The sequence below is a fragment of the Paramisgurnus dabryanus genome, chromosome 5 (assembly GCF_030506205.2).
Source record: "Paramisgurnus dabryanus chromosome 5, PD_genome_1.1, whole genome shotgun sequence".
In the NCBI taxonomy this organism is placed as follows: Eukaryota; Metazoa; Chordata; class Actinopteri; order Cypriniformes; family Cobitidae; genus Paramisgurnus; species Paramisgurnus dabryanus.
Window position 1 is genome coordinate 43,802,009 of NC_133341.1, and position 9,007 is coordinate 43,811,015.

The 9,007-nt window shown below is 35.9% G+C and overlaps 1 long non-coding RNA gene across 1 annotated transcript in view; it reads left to right on the forward strand.

Annotated features, from left to right (window-relative positions):
* The window catches only part of LOC135774296 (uncharacterized), a 46,558-nt gene extending 38,392 nt beyond the window's left edge, over positions 1 to 8,166 (forward strand). The window contains exon 3 of the long non-coding RNA XR_010543670.2: positions 7,919 to 8,166. This is a non-coding gene — a long non-coding RNA (uncharacterized lncRNA). The remainder of the gene's footprint in view (positions 1 to 7,918) is intronic.
* Positions 8,167 to 9,007: the final 841 nt, after the last annotated feature.

A 9,007-nucleotide genomic window follows, 5' to 3' on the forward strand; every position in this document is an offset into this window, starting at 1 on the left:
GTAAATCCGTCATAATAAAAGCAACCCGCCATGGAACTTGAGCACTTGCGTTTAAAGGGAATGTTGGATGACATTCTGATTGGTTTATTTGACGTTACGCCCAAACCACACCTATGAATAATGAACCTACTTCAGACCAACCCCTTATTGATTTGCGCCTGGCGCAAGAGTTATTTCTTCGCCGGGAAAATAGCAACAGCGCCCAAGATCCGCCCACAAAGTCACTTGCGCTTTGCGCTTCGCACTTGCGTTTCAGATCGTTAAAATAGGGCCCTAAGTGTTAATACTCAAATAGTTTTATAACAACGTCATGAATATTCTTTAGTTCATCTATGTGTTTAAAAAATAAATAAATAATTCAATAATAATAATAATAAAAATTTGTAAAATTATATTTTATTGCATTTGGATATCGATTCACCTAAAATGTAATGAAAACAATACAATAATGGTTAAAGCCATGCAGCGTTGGGTCCATATCACTGCAAAGTTAATTACATTAGGTTGGTGAGGAAGAACAAGTTCTGTTAGTTGTCAGTTTATTTGTGTATTGTGCACATAAAGTTAAGTATAATCTTTTCACCTGTCTCTTGCATTATGTTATGGAATTTAAAATTAATTGACATAGTATTAACACTTAATGATATTTAAATGACCCATAAAACTAGGTCGTTTCTTAAGTTTGATCATTATTCTGCTATGTCATGTTTATGACAGATTTATGACAAGTTATGATGTAAAGGTTTATGTCAAGTTGTCATAACAAAGACATTTAAAACAATGTTATCTTTACATTAAAAATGACATAATTGAACAAATTACACTTATTGACAGTTGTCATAAATGTGCATAAAATCTCCATCATGTTCATGACATGTGTCATGTCATGATTATGTAGGTGTCGTGTCAGTCTTATAAACACCACTTCAAGTAAAGTGTTACCAAAATTAATAATTTTGACCCATCAATGTATTGTTGGCTATTGCTACAAATATACACGTGCGATTTGTGACTAGGTTTGTGATTCCTCAATGCTTTGTTTAACCGTATATTCCCATCTCTAAATAAACAATTGTTTTCACGTAGAATACATTTTAAAGTCACATCCAGATAACACCTGTTCTTCTATTGTGTACCACCTGACCAGGCCCCACTTGACAATAGCAAGGCTTTTTATAATAGTTTCTGTCTGTGAACACATATACGTATATAGAAAGGCCTAGGGATGACATTATTTTTGTAGGCAAATCACGAAGCGAGTTGTAGCATTTGAACACTTCCAGTTTCATTTTCCCAATTCAATGTGTTTTTTGGTAATACTTTACTTCAAGGGGGGTTCATAAGACTGACATGACACCTTCATAATAATGACATGACACGTGTTATGAACATGAAGGAGATTTTATGCACATTTATGACAACTGTCTGTCAATAAGTGTCATTTGTTCAATTATGTAATTTTTAATGTAAAGATGATATTGTTTGAATTGTCTTTGTTATGACAACTTGAAATAAACCAATACATTATAACTTGTCATAAATCTTTCATAAACATGACATAGCAGAATAATGATCAAACTTAAGAAACTACTTAACTTTATAGCTTAACATTACATTAAACTGTCATTTAAATGTCATTAAGTGTTAATACTATGTAAAATATTTTTAAATACCTTAATTAAATGCAACAGACTATATAAGACTATATTTTATGTATGTGCCACAATAAACTGACAAGTAACAGAACGTGTTCTTCCTCACACAGAGGAATCTGAAATTTTCTGACATAGTAGAAAAAACATTAAATTAATTAATTAATTTAATGTAACTGCCTGTTTTTCCAGCAATTTTGACCCAATGGTGCATGGCTTAACCCATCATTTTACTGTTTTATTTAATTTTAGGAGAATCATTCTCCAAACGCAATAAAATATAATTGTATCCATTATTATTATTATTATTATTATTATTGGATAATTTATTTTATTTCTTAAACACATGGAGGAAACTTAAAAAAACACACTATGAACTGAAGAATATTGATTCATGACCATTTCATGACAAATTCGATTTGTACCACTGTAGTTGAGGTCAAGAAAAATATTCATGACGCTGTTATAAAACTATATAGTAGAATATTAACACTTAATGACATTTTATTGACAAATTCAATTTGTATCACTTGTAAAAAGGGGTCAGTTATGTTGTCTTGGTAATGTCAAGTTGTCATGACAAGTTATGATGTATTGGTTAATGTCAAGTTATCATAACAAAGTCATCTTTGGATTAAAAATGACATAATTGAACGAACGACACTTAATGATAGTTGTCATAAATGTGCATACAAGGTCCTTCATGTTCATAACGGGTCATGGCATGATTATGAAGGTGTAATATGAACACCCCTACAAGAAAAATTTTACCCTTGGGTTAACACAAGCCTGAGATATTTTTACGTTTTATTCTACGAAATCAGTAATACCACCACTCATGACTTTTTATAGCGTTAACGTGTCTTTTAAAGGGCGGTTGCTAACAAGTTGCTATGCGTGGGACTACAGACTTGGTCTGGGACTTTAAACGCCTACACGCATGAAGATCTGAAAAACAATGCAACGAGAACGATTCGCAACAAAGATTCATCCACAGAGTATTTCCTTATAATGAAACATGTTTTATAAATATGTTTAATAAAGTTTGAAAGAGCTGTTGGAAGCTGTGTGGTGATGACGGTGATGTCGAGAGACCGTGGTGTAGTTCGCTTAGATTAGCTTTTTATAGTCAATGCATTTAGATTTCAAAATTCATAAAATTGAAAAAATTATGTAAGTTTTATAAATGTTTGTTAAAAACAGAACTTATTTTTTGCTTTTGATAATTGAAAAGTGGACGAAAATGAGTGGGCTTTTTGGCAAGGGTACGATTTGCTAAACGCTAAAATATTCTGGGTTGTTAAAATCCATGGTTCGGTAAATATTGGACAAAACAATTTGTTGGATTATAAATAAACCTATGATGGGTTGTTTCAACCTGTGGTTGGCTAACAAACACTCAGAATAGTTTTATTTGTAACCCAACAATAGTTTTGTCCGATAATTACCCAACTATGGATTTAAAAAATCTGGCAAGTGTATAGTAACACCTTTAATACCGTAGCAATGCCTTTGCAATCACCCAAAACAAATGCTACAAAAAGCAGAAGTAAATGTACGCAGAATGTCCTTCACATTAACTTCTTGAGCATCAAGTGGAAAGAGTGGCTTTTAGAGCCAATAATAATACCAATAACCATCACGACTTGGAGTGTATTCATTCCCATTTAAAGAAAATCTTTCTTTGTAGCGGCAATCCACTCAATTTTCTAAATCAATACTCTAAAGATGTTTTGTGGACATTTATTCGTCCTTGAGTTTTGCGTGACCTGGTGTTGATGCCGAGTAGGACAGTTGATATATTATAATAGACAGCAATTTTGTGACTGCTCATTTTATTCTGTACATCCGATCCCATAATAATTCTGCTCAGGCACTTTATAAGTCACAGAAATGATGTCAAAGCTTCCTACAAATATCTTAGTTTGACAACAATAATATGTTATATTGTTTAAAACAAAATTTAGTTTTTATTTTAAATATTTTCTTATGCTTTTTATTGCATAGGAAAGTAAAGAGATGATTGAGACCATATTCAAAACAGTGTATGGTGGCTCACTTGGGACAGATTTGTAATTTTTTTTGTATTTTTTCCCTTTTTCTCTACTCGGGTCCCTTGTGAGTACTTGGACCTCATTACATCCCAAATGGGGCAGCCACGTGGATCACAGCGCCCCCTAATGTGTGGTTCAGTTTAATAATTTGCAATGTTTCTAGTTGCATCTTTAGTGATTTTGCAACTGTTTACAATTTCTTGTTCAAAAAAGGCCAAAAAACTTTGCATGCAATTAGAGGGTTTTGCAGTGAAAGACACAAAAAGCTTATTTACAAGAAAACATGTCAGTTAAAGGGTTTTGCATCTGAATTTCTTAAATGCTGTAGAAATACATAGTTAGCAATTGCGTGATGTTAACTAAAGAATGCTTTTTTTTTGAAAAATACAACTAGCAAAACAAACGCGAGGACCGGAAACAACAGTAAAACATTCACTCTTACAAAACTAAAGCATTCACTCCTACAGAAGTAAAGAATTGACCGGAGCGCATCACCACAAACACACGCATCCAGACAACAAAGTCCCTATAAAGAGTTGCATGCATCCACCAAAAACAGGCAATTCTCCTTCGGTTTAAGCTCTTTCCCCCATTACAAACCCCTACTTTCCTCGCTCTCCACTTATTTCCCTTTTTCTTCTCTTTCAGCATGAAAACACACTTGCTTTTATTTTTGCGCTTTTCTTTTTTAATGCGAGCTGCGTGTTCGGCTCTTTCTCTCCTCCTCACTGTGTCTGTGCTCTATAATTACGGTAGTTTCTACCTACTGCGCCAAAGAGCGCCCACCCCTCCGCCCCCCCTCCCGAGCGCCCGTGTCTCCCCATGCCTAATGTGACACCGTCAGTCAAAGCCTTTGGAGAGCAGCCGAGCAGAAATCAAAAGACAGAGATGAAGTGTGAGGGACAAAGAAGAGAGTAGATGTGATAAACACAGAGGGAACCTGAACGCTACCTGACAACGGCCTTCCGCGCCCCGCAAACTCGGTCCCTGCTGCTTGCAAGGTGCGGGGAGTGTTTGCGTCCCTGTGTTCATCCGAGAGCGATTTCTCGAAATGAACGGGAAGGAACGCAATCCGCTTGATCCCTGCTAAAGTCCAACCTGTTATTTTGTGTCACAACAAGTAAAAGATAGATAGGAAGTTAGCTTGAGGAAGGTAAAAACACTTTGGAGCAGTTTGTAATGTCTGTTTATGCGTGCGTGATAAATCAGGATGCCATTCGGTAGTGTTTCCCAAACTTTGTATCCCCAGTGAGGCTCAAGTACCCCTTCATTAACACCTAATCAATAATGAGTCACATTACATTTACGCATTTGGCAGACGCTTGTATCCAAAGCAACATGATCTCACGGAACAACCCAGTATTGCGAAATTACGTATCTATAGTCACGTAATTTTGTGAGTCATTTCCGTGACACTGACACGTTTTTAAGCCTTTTTGCTGGAACATGTCACGTATTTATATTTTCACTGTTACATATTTGTTACTCAACTGTTTTGTCCTATTTTCTTACCATTATCGCTTCGGTTTAGGGTTAGATTTACATTAAATGACATCCTTACCCAAACCCAACTCTAACCCTAATGCCAGGTGACAATGGTTTAAAAATCATAAAATATAAAAAATAAATCATGAAAAAAAGGTTGAAACCAATACTTAAAGTGACATCCTAACGCAAACACCAAATCTAACCCTAAACAGATGCGACAATGGTTTAAAAATATGACAAAACAGTTGAGTAACAAATACGTGACAGTGCCACGTAAATAGAAATACGTGACATGTTCACGCAAAAAAGGCGGAAAAACGTGTCAGTGTCACGTAAAAGACTCACAAAATTACGTGACTATAGGTACACAATTTTGTGATACGGGATTGCAACGAAAGTTGTGTTATAGTCACGCAAAATGTGATTTATTTAATAATGTCCATGGCACGAAATTCAGCTTTTTTCATGTCACCCGCACAAATTTCTATAAATAGTTTTTCATGTCTGTGGCACGGCTTTCTTTTCCGTGTCATTTTATGTATTGTTTTCTCATTTTTTTTCTATTTTTAAATCATTGTCGCTTGGGGCTAGATTTGGGGTTTGGGTTAGGATGTACTTTTATGTATTGGTTTTTAACATTGTTTTTATTCCGCTTTTAAAACTATTCTCGCCTGGAGTTGGGGTTAGAGTTTGGGTTAGGATGTCTGAGCCGAAGCGTCAATGGTTTGAAAATATGACAAAACAGTTGAGTAAAAAATACGTGACAGTGACACGTAAAAGACTCACAAAATTACGTGACTATAGGTACATAATTTTGTGATACAGGGTTGCACGGAAAGTCATGTTATAGTCACGCAAAATGTAATTTATTTATTCGTGTCCATGGCACGAAATTCAGCTTTTTTCATGTCACCCGCACAAATCTCTATAAATAGTTTTTCATATCTGTGGCACGGCTTTTTTTTCTGTGTCATTTTATGTATTGTTTTCTCTCTTTTTGTTTTTCCCTATTTTTAAATCATTGTCGCTTGGGGTTATATTAGGGATTTGGGTTAGGATGTACTTTTATGTATTGGTTTCAACATGTTTTTCTTCCGCTTTTAAAACTAGTCTCGCCTGGAGTTGGGGTTAGAGTTGGAGTTTGGGTTAGGATGTCTGAACCGAAGCGTCAATGGTTTGAAAATATGACAAAAAAATTGAGTAAAAAATACGTGACAGTGACACGTAAACAGAAATACATGACATGTTCAGGCAAAAACAGTGGGAAAACTTTTTTTGCCTGAACTCACAAAATTACGTGACTATAGGTACACAATTTCGTGATACAGGATTGCAACGAAAGTTGTGTTATATTCACGCAAAATATGATTAATTTATTAATGTCCATGGCACGAAATTCAGCTTTTTTTCGTGTCACCTGCACAAATTTCTATAAATAGTTTTCATGTCTGTTTTAGTTTTTTCCCTATTTTTAAATCTCTGTCACTTGGGGTTAGATTTGGGGTCTGGGTTAGGATGTACTTTTATGTTTTGGTTTCTACATGATTTTCTTCCGCTTTTAAAACTAGTCTTGCCTGGAGTCGGGGTTAGAGTTGGAGTTTGGGTTAGGATGTCTGAACCGAAGCATCAATGGTTTGAAAATATGACAAAACAGTTGAGTAAAAAATACGTGACAGTGACCCGTAAATAGAAATACGTGACATGTTCAGGCAAAAAAAGGCGGAAAAAGGTACATAATTTCGTGATACAGGGTTGCACAGAAAGTTGTGTTATAGTCACGCAAAATGTAATTAATTTATTCGTGTCCATGGCATGAAATTCAGCTTTTTTTCATGTCACCCGCAAAAATTTCTATAAATAGATTTTAATGTCTTTGGCACGGCTTTCTTTTCCGTGTCATTTTATGTATTGTTTTCTCTTTTTGTTTTTCCCTATTTTTAAATCATTGTCACTTGGGGTTATATTAGGGATTTGGGTTAGGGTGTATTTTTATGTATTGGTTTCTACATGTTTTTCTTCCGCTTTTAAAACTATTCTCGCCTGGAGTTGGGGTTAGAGTTGGGGTTTGGGTTAGGATGTCTAAAATGTAACAGAAGTGATTCTAACCCAAAACACAATGGTAAGAAAATAGGAAAAAACTATGAGAAAACAATACATAAAATGAAACAAAAAAAAAGTCTTGCAACTGACACGAAAAACGATTTATGCAAAATTTGTGCAAGTGACACGAAAAAAACCTGAATTTCGTGCCATGGACACAAATAAATAAATCAAATTTTGCATGGCTAAAACACGACTTTCCGTGAGATCTGTCTGATCCAAAGTGACTTACAGTTAATTCAATCTATGCATTTCTGATCAGTACATACGGATGTTCTTTAAGATCAAACCCATGACCTTTGTGTTGCTAGCACTATACTCTGCCAGCTGAGCTACAGGAACACAGTATAACTTATAAAGAAAAACTTACATTAGTCACAAGTAGGTATTCTTCAACTTTATCTATTGACAGCCAATCAAAAATCATTTGAAATACCCCTGGTTGAGAATCACTATGCTGGTGACCCTTTCAGGATAATCCCCTGACCATCAGATGGTCATTAAGTTCTTTAATCTGCCTATCATTTACACGGGGGTTAGGTCTGCCAGCTATCAAACACTGACTCACCTCTGTGTAAGCTTAGTAATTCTGACACATATGTTACTTGTCTGCCTTTCAAATAGGTGAATCTCACCTTTCCCTCCCTCTCGGTGCTCTCCGACAGCTGGGCCGGAGCCTGAGGACAGGACTTATCAATGGAGACTTTCACTGGGTCCATCTGTCCCCTTCTGTTCTGTAAGTCTCACCCACAAACACTGCCTGAGGAGAACCGAGCACCTAAGGCACACGCTTATACTGAAGAACAACTTCAAGCAAACAACGACTGCTCTTTTTACTCATAATTATGTTAATAAAAACAAATATAAGACATTGAAACCTATACTTTATTGCAAATAATAATTATTATACAGCATTTATAATATTTGCGTTAGCAGCGCAAAGGTCCCAGACTCCCAGAGAGCCCACATACTGTGTTAAAAAATAAACTTATATTCAACTTATATATAGTTATTATTTTAAAAAGTGTAATATTTTTATTAAAGTAATAATAATATAATTTTTTTTCAAATTATCAAAAGTTTTTATTTAACATGCTAATGTAATCGCATTTTAATAATGTGACATTTTTAAAAATGCAATTATTTACATTTCAAGATCACCACTGCAGATTCAAAGCTTCAAACACGGACTTGTGACAGTGATAAGTTAATCATGATCCATTATTAGCGAACGAAAATAAACCGACTTCATCACTGTCCACTGCGTTGACAAATCGCTTGAAATGAGACACAAATGAACTCTCATGTTGTAAACTAACTCATAAAAGAGAGAGCAGATCAGGAAAAAGATTAAAAATGTCACACGACAAAAATGATCCCCCTTCACATTGACAGGCGCCCCCGCAGCCCCCTCCTCTTCTCCCTGTGCAGCCGTTAAAAGGCATCTGTCATTATGGCCCCGCTGAGGGGCAGACAAGTCCACTCTACTCTCGGGACCCGCCGTGAAAATCTCCAGCTTCCCCGTGGCTGAGCCGAGCTTGACGCGAGTAAATGACAGGGTAGGGCCCCGTTCGGCCGCGCGGCATCCAGGGGCATCGCGCTCCCGTAACCCTGCAATTAAACCTCTCCTGCTGGAAGGGGAGGGGCAGTGTTAAAGGAGGGGAACGATACAAAGAGAAAGTAAATCAAATGAAATTTTAACTGGGAAAACTG